This window comes from Camponotus vicinus, unplaced genomic scaffold (assembly GCF_025532165.1).
Source record: "Camponotus vicinus isolate PSW18456_S1 unplaced genomic scaffold, iyCamVici1.0 SCAF_1, whole genome shotgun sequence".
NCBI lineage: Eukaryota > Metazoa > Arthropoda > Insecta > Hymenoptera > Formicidae > Camponotus > Camponotus vicinus.
Window position 1 is genome coordinate 9,973,087 of NW_028141945.1, and position 17,650 is coordinate 9,990,736.

A 17,650-nucleotide genomic window follows, 5' to 3' on the forward strand; every position below is an offset into this window, starting at 1 on the left:
CGCTTTTATACATTTCAGAATGATAATTATTCTTCAGAATAATAATTATTCTTGTTAAAATTTCTCTCTACTTGTGTTCTTGTTCCTTCTTATTATTAAAATATTGCAAATTACATTCGCACTTTATCCTTTCGCGAACGCTGTGAATCGAAGCATAAACGCTGCGCTGCAGAAAATCGTCAAACAGCGGGAGATAATATATTCTTGGCATACGTTAATCGTGTGTGAGAGCGCAGCCAAGATGCAGTAGATATCGCGTTTCGCTAGTTGAGACAAAAGAAAGGGAAATAAATATACAATTGCACGACACTCTCCAATCTCCAACACGGCAAATCTTCTTAAGAAACCGTAGACATCAATGGCTGCCATCCAAAAATATTTCGAGACGAAATTCTTGCTCCGGTTGCATCGGGAATGGGATGGAGGACAGGAAGAAAAGACAAACAAACAAGAAGAACGACTTTTCCGTTCATCCTTATGTACACACATAAGTATGCAGTTTTCGTCGAGAAAGAACGGGACTTGGGAAAGATTTATTCTCGTGTCCATCTCTTCGATTTTCGTACGTCGTGACTCGATTTTCGTAAACGTTGCGAGCGTCGATTCCTCGCCGCAAGTGTGTGCGTTTCTAAGTCTCGACGGCTTGTTAGCAGCGTAGATTCTACGGCGAAGAAAGTAAATGGAAAACTGCAGGAGCAGAGTTGTAGAATAAATCGCTATTTATCTTGCAACTACGTAGAAAGACAGATAACTGAGAACCGCGTGCCAATATAAGATGCAGATGGAATTAGAAAAGGGCGAATATTTTAATCTCTGGAAGATATTACACGTGATATATTTCATCAGATTTTTTTGCATTTAAAAGTAAATTTTAAAATTGCGCACAAAGAGATAATTAGAATATGAATTTAGAATAATTGAAGAAAAATTTGTAATTCTCTTTTTAGATGCATATATGACGTAAAAAAAATTATCACATTATACAGTACATGAAAAGCGTACGCGCGGGGGGGGGGGGAAGGAAGGGGGGTATATGGAATTCCATAAAGTATTCTATATGATTCACGTATTTTTAAATGTCGGAAAAGAGAAATAATTATTTTTTCAAAATGCTTTTAGAGCGAACGGCACATTTTATACAGCGATAATATACTCGTGCGAATACCGGGAATGACGAGATAATTAAACTTAATAATAATTAAAGAACATAATTTTAAATGCACGCCCTCATTTGAGAGCGAGCAGAGTGTGAAAGTGTTAAATAATTTGCTCGTAATTAGTACTCCGGCTAATGATCTCCTGCTTCTCTTTGTTCATATCCGAGTCCGCTTCAATGGCAAATTATCAATTATCCGCGAAAATAGTTTAACTTTTCGCGTTTTGCGCGAAACGCGCGGATGCTTCGTTGCTTCCCCCTCGGCGTCGCGCGCGCGCACGGTTAATCGACACGGTAGCGGAGGCAAACTCGTTTTGCATCTCAAAGTGCGAAACGACAGGTAAATGCACGGCAGGGAGCAGCCGTGAGCGCGATATTGCCCGCATTAAGCGATGATTCCTGCGGCGACGCCCGCTGGAATATACGATCGATAACGAAATCTCGAACGAGCGAAATAGAAGGTGGAAGTAGGGGTGGTTAGAGCCGGACTGAATTAGTCGCGCGAAAATATTCACGCCTTTCATTTCGAAGTTAGGATGACGACGTCGATGACGACGATGCCAGGACGGTCGGTCCACCCCAAAGCGAATGGAAGTTTGATGCGCGCAGATTAAATTCGCATTCCGGGTCGATGTACCGGGTGTGTACCGCGTGCCGGATTCGACCCGAGCTCACAACGCGCGCTCACACAAGTGCCATCCATATACACACACGGACGTATCATAGATACGCACTTATGCAGACACGTGCGCTTCTGTAGATACCTCAACGGGCGCTGAACTACCCACCGTGAGGTCCTTCAAACTCCGAAACTCTCCTTCGTCCTCCCCGTCTCTCTCTCCTTTCGCCTTTTACAAGGCAAACTCTCGCTGATCTCTCCTTGTCTCTCTCTTTCTCTCGCTCTCTCTCTTTTTACCTATCTTTTCCGCTCGCGCACCTGCCATCTCCACCGCTTTTTCAACAACGCGCTCCCCGTTTCTTCCTGTTCACATACTGCATTTTGATCTCCCTTTTTTCTCTTTCGCCTCCCTTTCCCTCGGGGCGTTCGCCGCTTATTTCGGCTCTCAAAAATAGCTACAGTCTAAGAGAGACTATCATTTAACTACTATCATTCCATCGTTTCGCTCTCCTCCGTCATTCGCATTTTGTTCCTGCCACTGAAGCCCTTCACTGTCGCGAATCTCTTCCGCTCACGTCGATGCATCAGTAAATTCCGTTGGTACTGTGCGTGTCGCCAATTAACCAGACGCGGACTGACTTGCAATTACCGCTTGGCGACAGCTCACTTCCTTCATTAAAATTACATCAACGTCGGTGTACACAGTATTCTCTATCTACCGCGGCCGCTGTAATACGCTTAGGGATTTCCGACAAGCATTTCGGGAGCCACGTCCAACCGGGGAATAATGTCCTTCGATGAAACGCGAAAGGACCGCGTCGATAAGTAGCGTATAGGAAAATGCACGGATTGCATTTTCCGCATCAGCTCGCTAACTAATGGTTTGATTTCCTCTCGATAGATCCTCCATTTTATATGCTCACGATATCGGAAGAGAAATTAAAACGCGCCGCCATCCGCAATGATAGCGTAGCTAATTTTTTTACTTTAAGTAATGCATATTTTATTTTAGAAATTTCTCATTAAATCTATTACTTAATGTTTAAATTAAAAATATATAACATTTAATTAAATTATTGAAATGAGAATATAAAGTAAAGATTATTAAATAAACATTTAGTTCTGAAAAAATTAAATAAACATTTAAACACAAAGTATATAAACACAGGACATATTTCTCTTTCAATAAAATTTAATTAATAGATTAGAATAAGATTAAGAAGATAAGAAATCGATAAAATTATAGAAAATGTGTAGAAAACATTTTCTTATTATAATAAATTTTATATTTAGATGTATCTATAAAATTAATTTGTTATAAAATTTTAAAAAAATGATAAATCTGTCAATACCTATAAAATTTAAAATAGAATAATATTAATTTATTTTCTTTCGAAATATAATACTTTGCACAGAATTGTTGATATGATTTATTAAGATAATATTCGTATGCGCAGCAAAACTATGATTAAATTATTCAGAACTATTCTAAGAAGGAAACCCACGACAACGCTTCAACTTCTACTTTTGTACAAGATTAATCCCAGAGATAATAATCTTAACTTTTGCAGATGACTTTTCGAGATGCAACGGGGCGAAGTGCGAATTAGAAACATCAAATTCAATGGAACTACGCGCCAATGCGATACGGAACACGAAATTCTATCGAAAAAGAACATCAGATTCAATAGCACTACTCTTGTGCCTATTCGATACAAATCCGTAGGGTGAACGTACATTCTACGTATATTCTATATATGCGGTATTCTAAAGAAATTTTATATATTCAATTTCTATCTCTTACATATGTAAATGATATACATATGTAAATGAAAGCTATCATCCATATTCATGTATGCTTTCTGCAAAAATTAAATTGAATGAAATGTATTGACAAATTCATCATAATAAGAAATATCGCCAAAATCAAATTTATTTTTCCTTTATCAAATTTTCTGCAAATATCTAAGTTTTTTTATTTAAAGTTATTGATGAAAGTTGTTCGTAATTGTATACGATAATAAATTCTCGTTATTTAAATTCTCATAAAATTTGATTTATGTGAATCATTAGAATAATTAATAATTATTAAATAATAATATATAATGGTTTTGTAAAAAAATTTATGAAGAAGGAAAAATGATATATATTATAAAAAAGTATTTCAAAATGTATTTTAAATACTTATTTATCGTGTAGAAAAAAACATTGATAAAAGGCTCGATGCAATGGCAATAATAATTGCAAAATGCAAGGTTGAGCGAACGAAAATGCATAATAAACTCAATATTTTAATTCCATGGAAAAAAATCAGTATCAAATTATTATTTCAATATCATATTGCACATTGTGTCACATTAATGCCGCAACATAAATCGGAATTAAATTATTATAAACAATCAATGGAGCATTATATCGAACGAATGATCGGTAAAAGCATCGTTGCGAGAATCATCGCGCTTGTATCGAAGCGTCGTATCGATTCGAACGATTAATGAAATAACTAAACGCTATTACGTCCGGCGGTACGTAATTGCAACATCAGTGGAATCGCTGGAATGCCCTGCATCCTGTTAAGCCGGTACCCTCGATCAATGGGAAAGAGTTATCTCGTCTTGATATTGGATCAGGAGGAAACGATAATTTTCGGAAGACTTTCCCGCCAACTGGAAGTATCCGTCGGAAATGCGTGGTCATGGTCGATGCTCTTCGAACTCTCGACTCAGCACCGACGAAATAATTTCGTTGGAGCGTTTCACGGCGGCCAATCCAAAGAGAAATGCCAAAGTAGGACGCTCTTTATCGATTCTTTCTCTCCGGCTTTCCACCGAATCTCCTATGATCCTTAAAGCGTCGCCTTCGGACGCACGATTCTCCTCTTCGTTATATTACCGTCGCTTCACTTGATAAACGCCTTTGTGAGGAAAAAGGAGGAAAAAAAAACAGGCTACTTCCGGGATAGCGTTATATTCAGCACAAAGGATAGATGCCTGCTTTTGTGTGCAATTCTATTTAGGTTGCGCAATGCTTTTTTTCGTGGATTTGTCTAATCATGCTGTTGCAGCGAGATAAATTTAATTCCTATTCGAACTTCATCGTAATAAAAATTTTAATCACATTTTGCTGAATCTTCTTCTGGCGGAACTTGAATTTTACTTTGTGTGCGCTCATGGAAAATCCAATTATTTGAAACGTTAAAAAGGAATATTGGGGTATTATAAAATATCAAAGATTAAGTCATTATTAAAATTACGTAAAAATATAAAGTAAAAATTTAAAGTTTCTCGATTATACATATGTACACAGTAAAAAATAAAATGTTAATTATAATATTTTTCACATGCCCCAGAAAGTCCACTCTAAATTTTCAGTTAAAATAACGCATTCGTCGTATGTTACTTATTGACAAACTAAAAATGTTAAATAATTGATACAATACTTTACATTTATTTTTGTTATCATGACTTTAAGTGTAATGCAAAAATAACATACAAATTAATTAAAAATTACATGAAAAAATAATTATAATAACTCGTAAGAATTGTTGTAGGACGTTAACATATAATAGTCATTATTTTAACTTAAATTATTTGTAATAGAAACATTTGATTTTAGTAAATTTGATTATTTTTGTATGTTAAAGTTCAAGATTATTTGAAGATTTACTTTAACTTTTCTTAGAATGTTAAACTAACTTTGAGACATGTTGATTGTTTGAAATGATTATGTTAAAAATACTGAAAATAATATTCCATTTCTAAGAGACATTTTCAAAGTGTTAAGTTATGAAAATGACATAAATGTAACACATGAAAACGTTATAAAAATAATAACATATAGGTTGTATGTTAATTTTATATTAAAGTACTAATCAAAACGTGGAAACACAAGAAAATTTTAACATATCGACGCATAATTTTTTACTGTGTACATATGCGAAAAATATTATCATTTACAAGAAAGGATTTGCAAGCAATTTTGACGTTAATACGCGAAGCTGACATTCGGATTAAATTATATGTAGCTTAACCCTCCTGAATGAACAGGTACCCGGATATTCGAGCAACTTTAATGTTAAAAATTTTTATATTAATATTAATATTCTCTATTCAAACAAAACACAAAGAATCTTTCTATTCAAAAACCTAAAATATAACGGGAAAAAATGTTTGATGCTCAGCAGCTGCTATAAAGAAATTATCACAGTGCATGTTGAAAACACGAGAGAACTCTGAAGAAAGTACCCATACATTGATGTAAAGATGAAAAATGATGCGTTGACAAAATGGTTAAAAGAAACATGTTATCTGTGTAGACAATTCCAACTGAATAACGACAAAATGCAACATCTGTAGAAAATTACACTGTACGCTATGCGATACAACCCCCTCCTCCCAGGAATTTGCCGTCTCTCACGGATTTTCTATCCAATAAGCAATGATCGAGGAACAATTACTGCAGCCTTACTCCCGGAAATTACGTTACGATCTCTCGTAACAAAGAGAGATCGAGTCGGCCGACGCCACATTAGCTGACCTCCGCTTCGCCGCCGTGTAAATCCGATTCGATCTCGCGCGCACACGCAACCCACGAAGGAAAAGGTAGTTAACACCCCTCGGAGAATCGAGTTAAGTCAACGTCATTGATAACAAGTTTCCAATATTTCCCGTCAAAATTCATCCTCATAGCGGAGAGAGTCAGCTTTCTCATCCCTCCCTCGCCCTCCCTTGTCGCGTACGTTAGTATCGGCCCAACGCGCCGGTGCCTCGCTGATGACGAGGATGAAAAAGCAGAATTTTACAGCGCTCGCGTTGAAGGTAACTGACAAGAATTGCAATCGAAGTTCACTTTCGGCGGCGATCAACCGTAAAATCCGCCGAAGAAAGTGCACATCGATACTCATTCGCAGTGAAAACCCATCGACAGTGACCTATATTACCATCGATATACATACATAAAGTTACTTCAGAGCAGCTAGATTCAACGAGAAGCAGGGTTTGGCTGTTATTTGTCATTCCTTGAACTCGGCGAGAAATAAATTTCCATATCTTACACATAGTCGTCGCGTTATTTTTCATTTAGATTTACTAAAATTTGCCGTATATCGAAATTCAAATACATTTAAAGTATTAAAAAAATTTTATTATTACCGTATTTATTATTTAATTATTATTTACTTATTATTTTAATTATTTATTATTATTTATTATTAATTATTACGTATTTTATTATTTATCTTATTATATCGTATATATAATATCTTACAGAAACACGCATACGACGAAACATGATACAAACATCGTATATTACGAAATAAAACGCTCGAAATTAAAACAATAAGTAACACTATTGTATCACTGTAATTCGTGTAAAATCCCGTATTTCTCTCTCCGTTTAATACACGTATTCTGAATTAATCCCCGATGATTACGAGTCACGCGAGAGCGTAGAGCCCCGTGACGAGAAAAAACGGAGACAATGGAGAATTTAATCTTAACCAGGCTCGCGTTCCCATTACGCCATTTTGCGCGAGCGATACCGTGTCCCCGGTTCTGTCAAATTTCATTAGCGTGGCAGGTACGTCGAACTCGTTTCGCGGCGTTTCCGCGCAAAAAAAATGAGAAAGAGAGAGGAAGGGAGCCGCGTCAGTTTTACTGGCTTCCTCCGAGATCCTGTACGACATTAAAGCTCCATCACGCGCGGGGCTAAAGTTCATATCTACCACATTCGCGCGTGGAATAAACGCGTCGTCTTTCGTATCCTTCGATTGAACTTGAAGGTTCTCGAGATGGATTATCTGGTCTTCTTCGTCGCCGCGAAGTCGTACCGCAGCCGCCTCTGGAATTTAACCCCAGGTAGATCCCCTCCTACGAAGACATCGATATCCAGCAGCCAGTATCACATCTTCAACCGCAACGTTTGCGGCTTCATTCTACTCGAAAATTCGAGCCAGCCGGAAGATCCTGACTTATATAATGAAGACGCAATCAGATTATATGTATAAAATACATTTATATGAATTTTTTCTGCAGAAAATATGACAGGTGCATATGATTAATTAAAATCGAAAGTTGGAAGAGAAAAAACATTTTCGATATAATTAATTTTATGAAATAATTTGCGCACACAAGCAATATAAATCGAATCCAATTGCGAATGATCCGTTAACGATCCATCTCGTCGTTATCTAATTATTCTGCTGCTCACCTTTTTATTTTCTTTCTTATTGGAACCTTTCTTTCATTTCGCACTTGGACAAACCGTGGAAATATATAACCTCCTGAATATAATAGCGGGAAGAAAAATTTTAATTAATATATTTCCAACCTTTTATTTTTCTAAAAATTTCTCTTTTGAAGTTTCTCATTCATTCATAAAAGAACAATTACATGAAGTAGAATAGAAAGTAATGACGATCTCCACGGTACTCCAATTTCATTAAAATATAATGAAATTAGTCTTCTAAAGTTAAATATAAGACTAAGCTAAGAAGCTAGACATAAAACTAAGCTAAGAAGAAAAAGGAGAACATCACGTACATCTGAATGCACAACAGCAAAAGCGCACTGTCATGAATCCTGATGATGCGAATTCTCGGAGAGAACATCGTTCAAGTTTGTCTGCTGTCAAGTTGGTTGCTGGAAAGAATTTCGCTGTAAAAAAGGGATGCACAAAAATTATTGCAAGGCGGGAAAAAAGAGAGAAGACGAAACAACAACCGTGAATGCGGAATACGATGCGGAGAGATCTCGGGGGTTGACGGAAATCGCGAATATCGCGATAGGCGCGGTGGTCCGGTCGCGATTATTCGCCGATAATAATACATCAGTCGGAATAACTGAATGTCCTGGGTTATTGGTTTTTTGTCGATGCAATAGATTCCACCGAAATATAAATCGCCCGATGGCGCGGTAAATTAGTCGTGACTGGAAAACCGATATATCCGCCCTTTAATGTGTACACGGGGAGCTCGTGTGCGCGTGCTTGTACAACAATTCGTACGTGTGTAGACGCGCCCCTCCAGAGGACGAGTGTGTACGTGTATACGTATATGTACCTGTGGACGGTTCCACAGGTATACGTCGTTCTTGTGCAGCTCGCACGAGAACGGGACTAAATCGGGATTGACGTAACGCTCCGAAGAACAAGCGCGAATAATAATGCTCCGCCATTTTCCGCTCCGCGTGTCACGTTGCCGCGGACTCGTCGATTTGACGATTCGACGATCGTTCGCCCTGCGTCGCCGAGAAACCCCCGAATGCCCGTCTATGGTACACGTACTTGAGGCTGCTCGCCACGATCTCGGTCTCGTAGCGACACACACGACCGATTTATCGCTCGACTAAAGACATGCGGGTAAAAATATGGCCGGAGGGAGAGAGGCGAGCAGGATTTTCCCGCCGTAACTAGACTGACGGGATTTTACGACATCAAATCCGTCGAATTTATGAACCGACTTATATACCCATAATACGCCGCATAAAAGTCGCTCGATAATTCGGCCTTAAATGTTTGTCGAACAAGCGGCTGTTTAGCATCTTTTTATTGTTAACATTGTTAATAATTTTCCGATTTTTTGACAAATATATCATGGATAATTTATGATATATTACGTGCGACGTAATTTATCTATTTCGCAATTTACGCGCAAAAAATGGGGCAATAAATGATGTTGGGCTGTGTACATCATATATCAAATGCACGAAAAAGGCTTTTCATTGTAACAGACTTTCATAATATCCAACTGGCTAAGCGCGTCAAACTGCAATCGCGGAAATCTATCGGTTTTCCGTTTTTCGTACGCGTTTGTGGCGCTCGCTTTGACTTTTCGATTTCATCCCATCACCGCCGGTCCAAAAATGTCGATGACTCGGCAACCCATAGATGACGAATGTACTCTTTTTTTCCAATCGTTTTACGAGCGGTAGCTCCCTTTGTTATCGCCGGTTATCTGCTGCAACGCAAAACGTTAATGCACCTACACCATGAACTCCGCTAAAGAAATTATTCATAGTAGAATTGTTTCCATATCAAGATATGATAGGTTGATGCGTATCAAGATACAATTCGTCAATTTTCAATGTAAACACACACATTTGAATAAAACGCTTTAAATCAAAGAATTTGCAAATATCATGATAAAGTATCATCGCTGGGACGAGATTTTGTTATATCAAAATTTTCTATTTCGCGGCACAATAAAATAAAATGCGTATCACAATTTTCCGCAAAATCGCAAAATTTTAATCATTTATTTATTTAATAATTTATTTAAAATTATTTAATAATTTATTTAAAATTATTTAATAATTTATTTAAAATTATTTAATAATTTATTTCATAATTACTTAATAATTTATTTATTTCTCTTAAAAAATACTTAGCTTTCGTTTTTTCAAAAATTTACCATAATCGCAACCCATTTACATTAACAGGGAAAATGTTACCATAATTTTCTTCCTATCGATTTCCGATCAAAAATAGATAGTGTAAGAGAGACTTTGCCGATTTCTCGATGATCGTGTTTGTCGGTAAATCGATCCGAGGATCGAATATGAGGTAAAGGGGACCGGCAAAGGAAAGAAATTTATTCTATGTGCCTCGCTCGACACGGATTCCGCGGGATAAAGGTATCAAGACGAATTCAATGAAGAGAGCCTATCGCCCGTTATTAAGGAACCCACGAGACCCTTCGGATTGTTCGGCATAACAAATACCCGCCGTGAGAAGGATCTGGACGGGGACACACGAAATCGATTACCAGGCGGGAGGCCCAATCGTTACTATCTTTTTATGCTCCCCTCGTCACACATCAATTCGACCTTACCTATTCATCCCGTTGAATTAGGTTGCTACGCGAATAAGTATCGCTGATTTGATATAACGAGGGATTAGATATTTACGTTTCTCAAGTGCGCCTATTCTCAAGATGTCGTAAGATGTACCCACAGATTTTATCTCCCAAAGCGCTCATTATATACAGGGTGGCCCATTTTAATCTATCCAGTCGAATATCTCGAAAACCAAGCCCAAGGAGAGAAAAATGTTTTAGACAAAAGTTGTATGGCTTCGAGGGGGCCATAAGATGATACCATTGGTTTGACCTTGAAGAGTCATTTGAAGGTCACGTGAAGGTCACTTCAATTTTTTTAAATGGAACACCCTATATATTTTTGCACATTCTTGTAGCTGATCTCGAGAGCTTTCCAAAACACTATAATTAAGTACCTTTTCGTTAAGTACTTTTTGAGTTATGAGGCTTGAAATAATTTCTTAATTTTACATAAACCGTAAAATATCTTGTAAAATATTCATTTTTCGATTATCTTACCTTAATACTTTTACGTACAAAATAATGAGAGGAATCAATTGGTGTAAAGAAAACACATAGTTGTTTTTAAGAAAAAATATGTAATTTGCAATTAACAATTCCATATTTTTTCTTAAAAACAACTATGTGTTTTCTTTAAAATGGGCCACCCTGTATATATGTATAATAATAATATGATAAGACCCAATTCAACAAGATAAGTAAGGTCGTAAGGTATCTAATCCCTCGTTATATCAAATCAGCGATACTTATTCGCGTAGCAACCTAATTCAACGGGATAAATAAGGTCGAATTGACGTGTAACGAGGAAAGCGTAAAAAGATAGCAACAATTCCAGGCCACTTGTCTGGTAATCGATTTCGTGCATCTCCTAATGTGATGTAATGTGCAAATTAGGAACTTGGTTCTCACCATTTATGGTTCTCACCATTTATTCTGGAAGTGATGTACAAGTTCAAGTATTTAACATGAATTTTCATCAAATGTAGATACACAGGGAGCTCACTTACAGATTAAACGATCTCGTGATGCTTTAATGTGTACTTCGTTATTTTTAAATCCAATTCAACTCTTTTAAATTCAACATCCGACAACGTCCGAGTTTTCGTGGAGTAGAACCGACGTAACTATCGCGGACGGCAGCATTTACATATGTCAAACAGACAAAGAGAAAAAAAGTCACCTTCTCGCTGTTCTTTCATACCTACATTTGCTCTAAGGAAATAAAGAACGCGAACGTAACGAGCAAACACCGAAAAAGATATTATTACGAGTACGGCAAGTCGGGTAGCGGAAAGACAGGAAAAAAACAACGTGAAAAGGCGGGAAGGCGACGTAGCGTGGAAAATGGAATGGCGGATGGACACACAATGGAAAGGTTAGTTAGAAGTTAGAGGGACGAAGTAACTGCCGAGAGTTAAGTCAAGTCGCACCGCTTATAATTAACGCCAGTTTATTCGGGGACGCACTCAGACGGGGAGGGGGGAGGAGGGGTCAGAACGAGACTGGAAACTCGATAAATAATCCAAACGCGATTATTTAAGGGACAAATTGGACGAAATGACGATGCGAGTAGAGAACGTTTCCAAGACGTCGCTGCCATTCTCATCGATGTCTTCTTTGTCAATTTGCGATTGCGAATCGCAAGGAAACTCACGGGGAACGTAATTGTCGCTGAAGAAGACGAAGGATGGCTTCGAAGGACAAGTGCGAGCGAGAAGAGAGATAAGGGAAAGTAGAAAAGAGGAGAATGAGGTAGATAAAGGGTACAGTAGTTGGGTGAGATCGTTAAGAGGGTTGTCGAGCATCCCTGGATATTGGCCCTGATAATGGACCATCCTCCTAAACGCTCGTTCGCGCTCATCCCGAAAACTCTCAAGAGCGCGTCCTTCTCTTCTTCTTTCCCGTACTACCCTTCAGGTAATTCGTCTATATCTTCGATTGCATCTTTTAAACCCTTTCGTTAAGACGTTATACGAGGCGACTGCGGAATAAAGCAATTACAGCGGTGACGATTGGTAATGAAGACCATTCAGATAATAGATAAATCTATGTAAATCAGCCATTAATCCTCTCAATATCAAAATTAATTTTACTGTCGTATAATTCTCGCGATATAAAATACCTGATAAGTTGAGATCGCGAAATACTTCGTCCTAGTAATAGACAATATCGATGGCATCGATAAATTTCAATCTACTTATCTACGTTTCATTTATCGCGAGATTGCCCGCGTAATTGGGAGAAGCTTATTTCATATGACAAACGTATGTCTATAAGAGTTCGTCGTGTAAGGTTGAAATTAATTCAAGATTAAAACCAATATTCAAGTACACCTGCCATTCTTCCTTATTCGTGATCTTTGAAAATTAAATCACAAATTAATCTGACACGTGCCGGTTTGATGTCAACCAAGGCGACAAGAATGGCACGAATCTGAAATTCCATTGGTTTCAATATATTCAGCCAGAGATGCATAGCATGGTTGACATTACATTCAACTTCCGCGTTAATTATTTTCGCAATGACGGTAATTAGACTGATAAGCGGCATTTTTGCCAATTGACAGCGGAAAATAATCCTAAACCGTCATAATAATAATATAAGGAAAAATGTACCAATACACAGTAAAAAATAAAATGTTAATTATAACATTTTTCATACGTCCCACAAAGTCACTCTAAATTTTAAGTTAAAATAACTCATTCGTCGTATGTTACTTATTGACAAACTAAAAATGTTAAATAATTGACACAATACCACTTTACATTTATTTTTGTTATCGTGACTTTAATGTAAAAATGACATACAAATTAATTAAAAATTACATGAAAAAATAGTTACAATAACTCGTAAGAAATGTTGAGGTCATTAACATATAACAGTAATTATTTTAACTTAAATTATTTGTAATAGAAACATTTGATTTTAGTAAATTTGATTATTTTGTATGTCCAAATTCAAGATTATTTGAAGATTGACTTTAATTTTTCTTAGAATGTTAAACTGATTTTGAGACATGTCGATTGTTTAAAATAATTATGTTAAAAATACTCAAAATAATATTTTATTTCTAAGAGACATATATAAAGTGTTAAGTTATGAAGTTAACATAAATGTAACACATGAAAACGTTATAAAAATAATAACATATAAGTTGTATGTTAATTTTGAAGTCCTAATCAAAATGTGATAACACAAGAAAATTTTAACATATAGACGCACAATTTTTACTGTGTAATAATATATATGTAATGTATCATACAAATATTCCCTAAGTTTGAATTTTGCACATTGATAGCATTAATTATATAATAGCAAGCTATTTTTCCGTAATCTTTCTACCTCTAATTAATCATTAAATCTTATTTACCGCTCTAAGATTTCTTTATAACATTAGTGTTGGTTCGGAGTTGAATATATGGTACTTTGAGCGGAAAATCTTTCTTTTATTTGTACGATTGTTGAAACAATAGTTTAAGAATAATTGACCTCGTTAAGCGTTCCATAAGTACTACGTTCTGGCAGAAGGAGCTTTTTCCAACGCGGGAAAGAAGACGGCGAAAAATTAACTCGATTCCAGAACTACGACGAATTCAACGGGTTTTTCGTATCGCGATTTGCGATGTTAATCAAAATTACAGAAGAGCCATGGCAACTGATGGAAAGTAAGGCTATCATGAAAAGCCGCTTATGCAAATCTTCGGACAGCTGTCTCGCGTAAGAAAAAGACGTTCTATATAACGGCGAGCGCATATAACCGCCTATATAAGATATATGTATAACGTTTCGACATTGAGATGGATCTGGCGCGCAAAGTTCCTTCTACCTTTCCTTTTTCTCGTCGACGGCGTCGCGTCGCTTTCACAGCTTCTTTGTCAGTACGCTTTCCAGTCTTGTCAGCCTTTTCTGCTGATAATTAACGGCATGAGTTATTCTCCGTTAGATTTCTAGACTTAACGAGCTGGGCTTACGAAGGCAACGTAACACTTTGGAGGCTTATAAGTAAAATGTTGTACAGCTTAGCGAGAGATTAACATGCTACAGTCAATTCAAACCTTCGAGGTATTTTTCTGAAAGAAATTAAACTCCTTCTTATGAAAAAAAAAACATTCACAAGACACATTGATATTGAATATAATAGTTATAGATTAAATATTTTAAAATTGACAGTTGTTGATTGACAGTTTCTTCTGAATTATCGAGTGGCAATTAGGAAGATTAAAATATAAATAGATAAAATTAAATAAAAATAGAACAGAATATATAAGATACTCATAATTTTGAATAATTAGAATAATTTATAATTTATATTTATATTTATTATTTATATTTATTATATTTGTAAATAATAAATAATTTATAATTGCATGAAATCATTTCTTATCAATTCTTCTTAATTTTCGCAAGCGAATATGTGTACATATGTATAAATTTAATACATTATTATATATTATTTATAATATAATAAATATGTATGTGTATATGAATATTAATAATTATAATATGATAAATAATATTAATATGAATAATATTTGTAATATGATAAATTCAATTTATTCTATATTTATATAAATTTATTGATATAGTCTAATATTGCATTCTAACGAATCCTTCGATGACATGCGATTAGGTTACACAATAACGCGACATATTCGAGTCATAATAAGGGATAAATTTAAATGCATAACGTGCTATCGGTGTTATAAATTCTATCTCCTCGATTAATATTCGGTGCCATCGGTGACTTGTTGATCCGTTCGTCGGATGTACATCATATTCAATCATAACCACACCAACGTAATGTAAATCCCATTATAACGAGTGTGCCGCAATCCAATATTGCCAGTACATCTGCCATCGATATTAGCAAACTACATCTGTGTCGATTTAGTATAATGGATTTTCTATGTACCAACGTTGGTACTAACGATAGGGAGTGTTATTTCGTATTCGCGAAAACTTATCCCGTATATCTTGTGTGTCGTTGATGCCTGACAAGCATTTAAAATTGGCTTGATTTAATCCTGATGACTCAGAAACATTAATTGGACATTAATTAAACATTACATTAAACGTGCATTAATTAAACTATATTGTTGATGGCTCGTAAATAAAGCGAAATTACAATACACGAAGAACAAAGGGTAAAATATTCGATATGGAAATCATGAGTAAGACTAGATGATAGCAACTTACGAGGAATTATGAATAGAATGAATATCAATGTATCGAGTTACGGATAGAAGAAGCTTACAAACATGAAGTTGACCCTTCTTTCTTTCGTATGGCGCGTCTCTATTGTGAATGCAAATATCCTAAAGCGTGTGAAGAAGCATGGCAAACGATGAAACCAGCTCCCATCGAGGCGTTTTGGAAGCTTGACTCAAATAAAATTTGGTGTTTCGCGGGTGCATGAGTTTAAAATGACATTGTAAGAGTCACTCGATTGCGTACAGTCGTATAAGAATAGAAATAAAACATTGTCGTAAAGCCCACTTTTCCGCCAAAATAGTTATTTTAATGTAATAAAAAGAATATCGCTTCCTTATCATTTTTCTTTCTACCACTACTGATTTAACATCTTCAGAAAATTCACCGACAATGTTTTTTTTTAAATCAATATGTCGTTTGAACGATAACGGATTTAATTCGCGAAATATCGCGATAGGGACTCCATTTTTTAATATAATGCGGTTTTATTAAATTCTTTTCATCAAAATATTAATCCTGCTTTTGTTTAATCCGTCGTAATTCGAGCTTGATTCGCAAAATTCAATATCATCGATGTGATTTTGAACATTATTCGCATGTTAACTCCTGATTTTGAAATCGGCGACCTAGTTTCCGAAATCGGTAAGTTAACCGTGTGCTTTCGCGTATTCGGATGATGAAAAACGTCACGCTTCGATCGCCGCATTTTCTGCAGACGTTCGGGCGAGATTTAAAATTATTGAAGCAGTACATTTCCTCATTTAACGATCACTCCTGATTTTGTACTTTTAAAGTTTTCTCCAACACGAAACTTCTTTCCAGTAAGCCAAGTGCTCGTCTTTTCTTGCATCGCGAGTAAATTCACGGTGCAGTTCCGATAGAAACGAAGATGCAAACTTCGCCGGCGAATCATATATATATGTACACGATATATATGTGCATACATTATGCTATATATCTATATGAAAATTCTTTCCATCAAATGTTGAAAATTATACCCTGCCAGCATGCATCTTTTGTCGATATTTAACTCGCAAATAATCTTTTGCATAAATATAGATGCGCGATACTTATTTGGGCTAACAATATCCCTTTTAATTAGCGATCATCATTAGCATTGGACACTGTGTATATATAATATAAAGCGTTGCGTTGTGTAAACAAGATAACAACTTTAAACGCTCGATGTAACGATATCATAATGATATCATGCGGCAATGTGCTAAACAGATAAATTGGTTTCACTGGTGTATTGATATTTAAAGCAATTTACTCACGAGTACCGCCATATTCTATCGCACACATAAAAGACAAGTACAGCATGAATTTATGTTTCTCTTATACATGATATAATTTAAAAATATATCATGCAAAATAAATAGATTTAAATGCATATAAAACAACTATGTATATTGTATAAATACATATGGCGGATATATGCTATTATCCCATCGCATATTATTCATGCTCAGCAGGTGAATTTATTTTATATATTTTAGTTTTGCCGACAACAAACGCAGTACATTCCTCTGATTGATGCTATATCTATAAATATGGTTATACGAGTCTGAGGAATCTCCGGTATCAGACACGCGGAGATTTCTTCTCGGAAAGGAAACTGAATCTTTGGAAAAGAAGCAGAAAGTGTTTGAGATCGCAGAAGTGTGATATCTCACGATTCCGACTGTGGAAAGAATACAAGAAGCTTCTAAAATTGTAAAATAACTTGCATCTGACGCGATAAGCGCGTTCTAAGCTAAAAGAAGTCAAAAACGACTTGGAGAAGCGAGTGGATCTATATTTTGTTGCCATATCCTTGAAAATCGATATA

At 36.0% G+C, this 17,650-nt stretch overlaps 1 protein-coding gene across 2 annotated transcripts in view; it reads right to left on the reverse strand.

The window, feature by feature from the left end:
• Positions 1-17,650, reverse strand: part of Kl-3 (dynein heavy chain 8, axonemal kl-3) — a 207,218-nt gene that overhangs the window by 98,049 nt on the left and 91,519 nt on the right. The gene's annotated exons all lie outside the window — the stretch shown is intronic.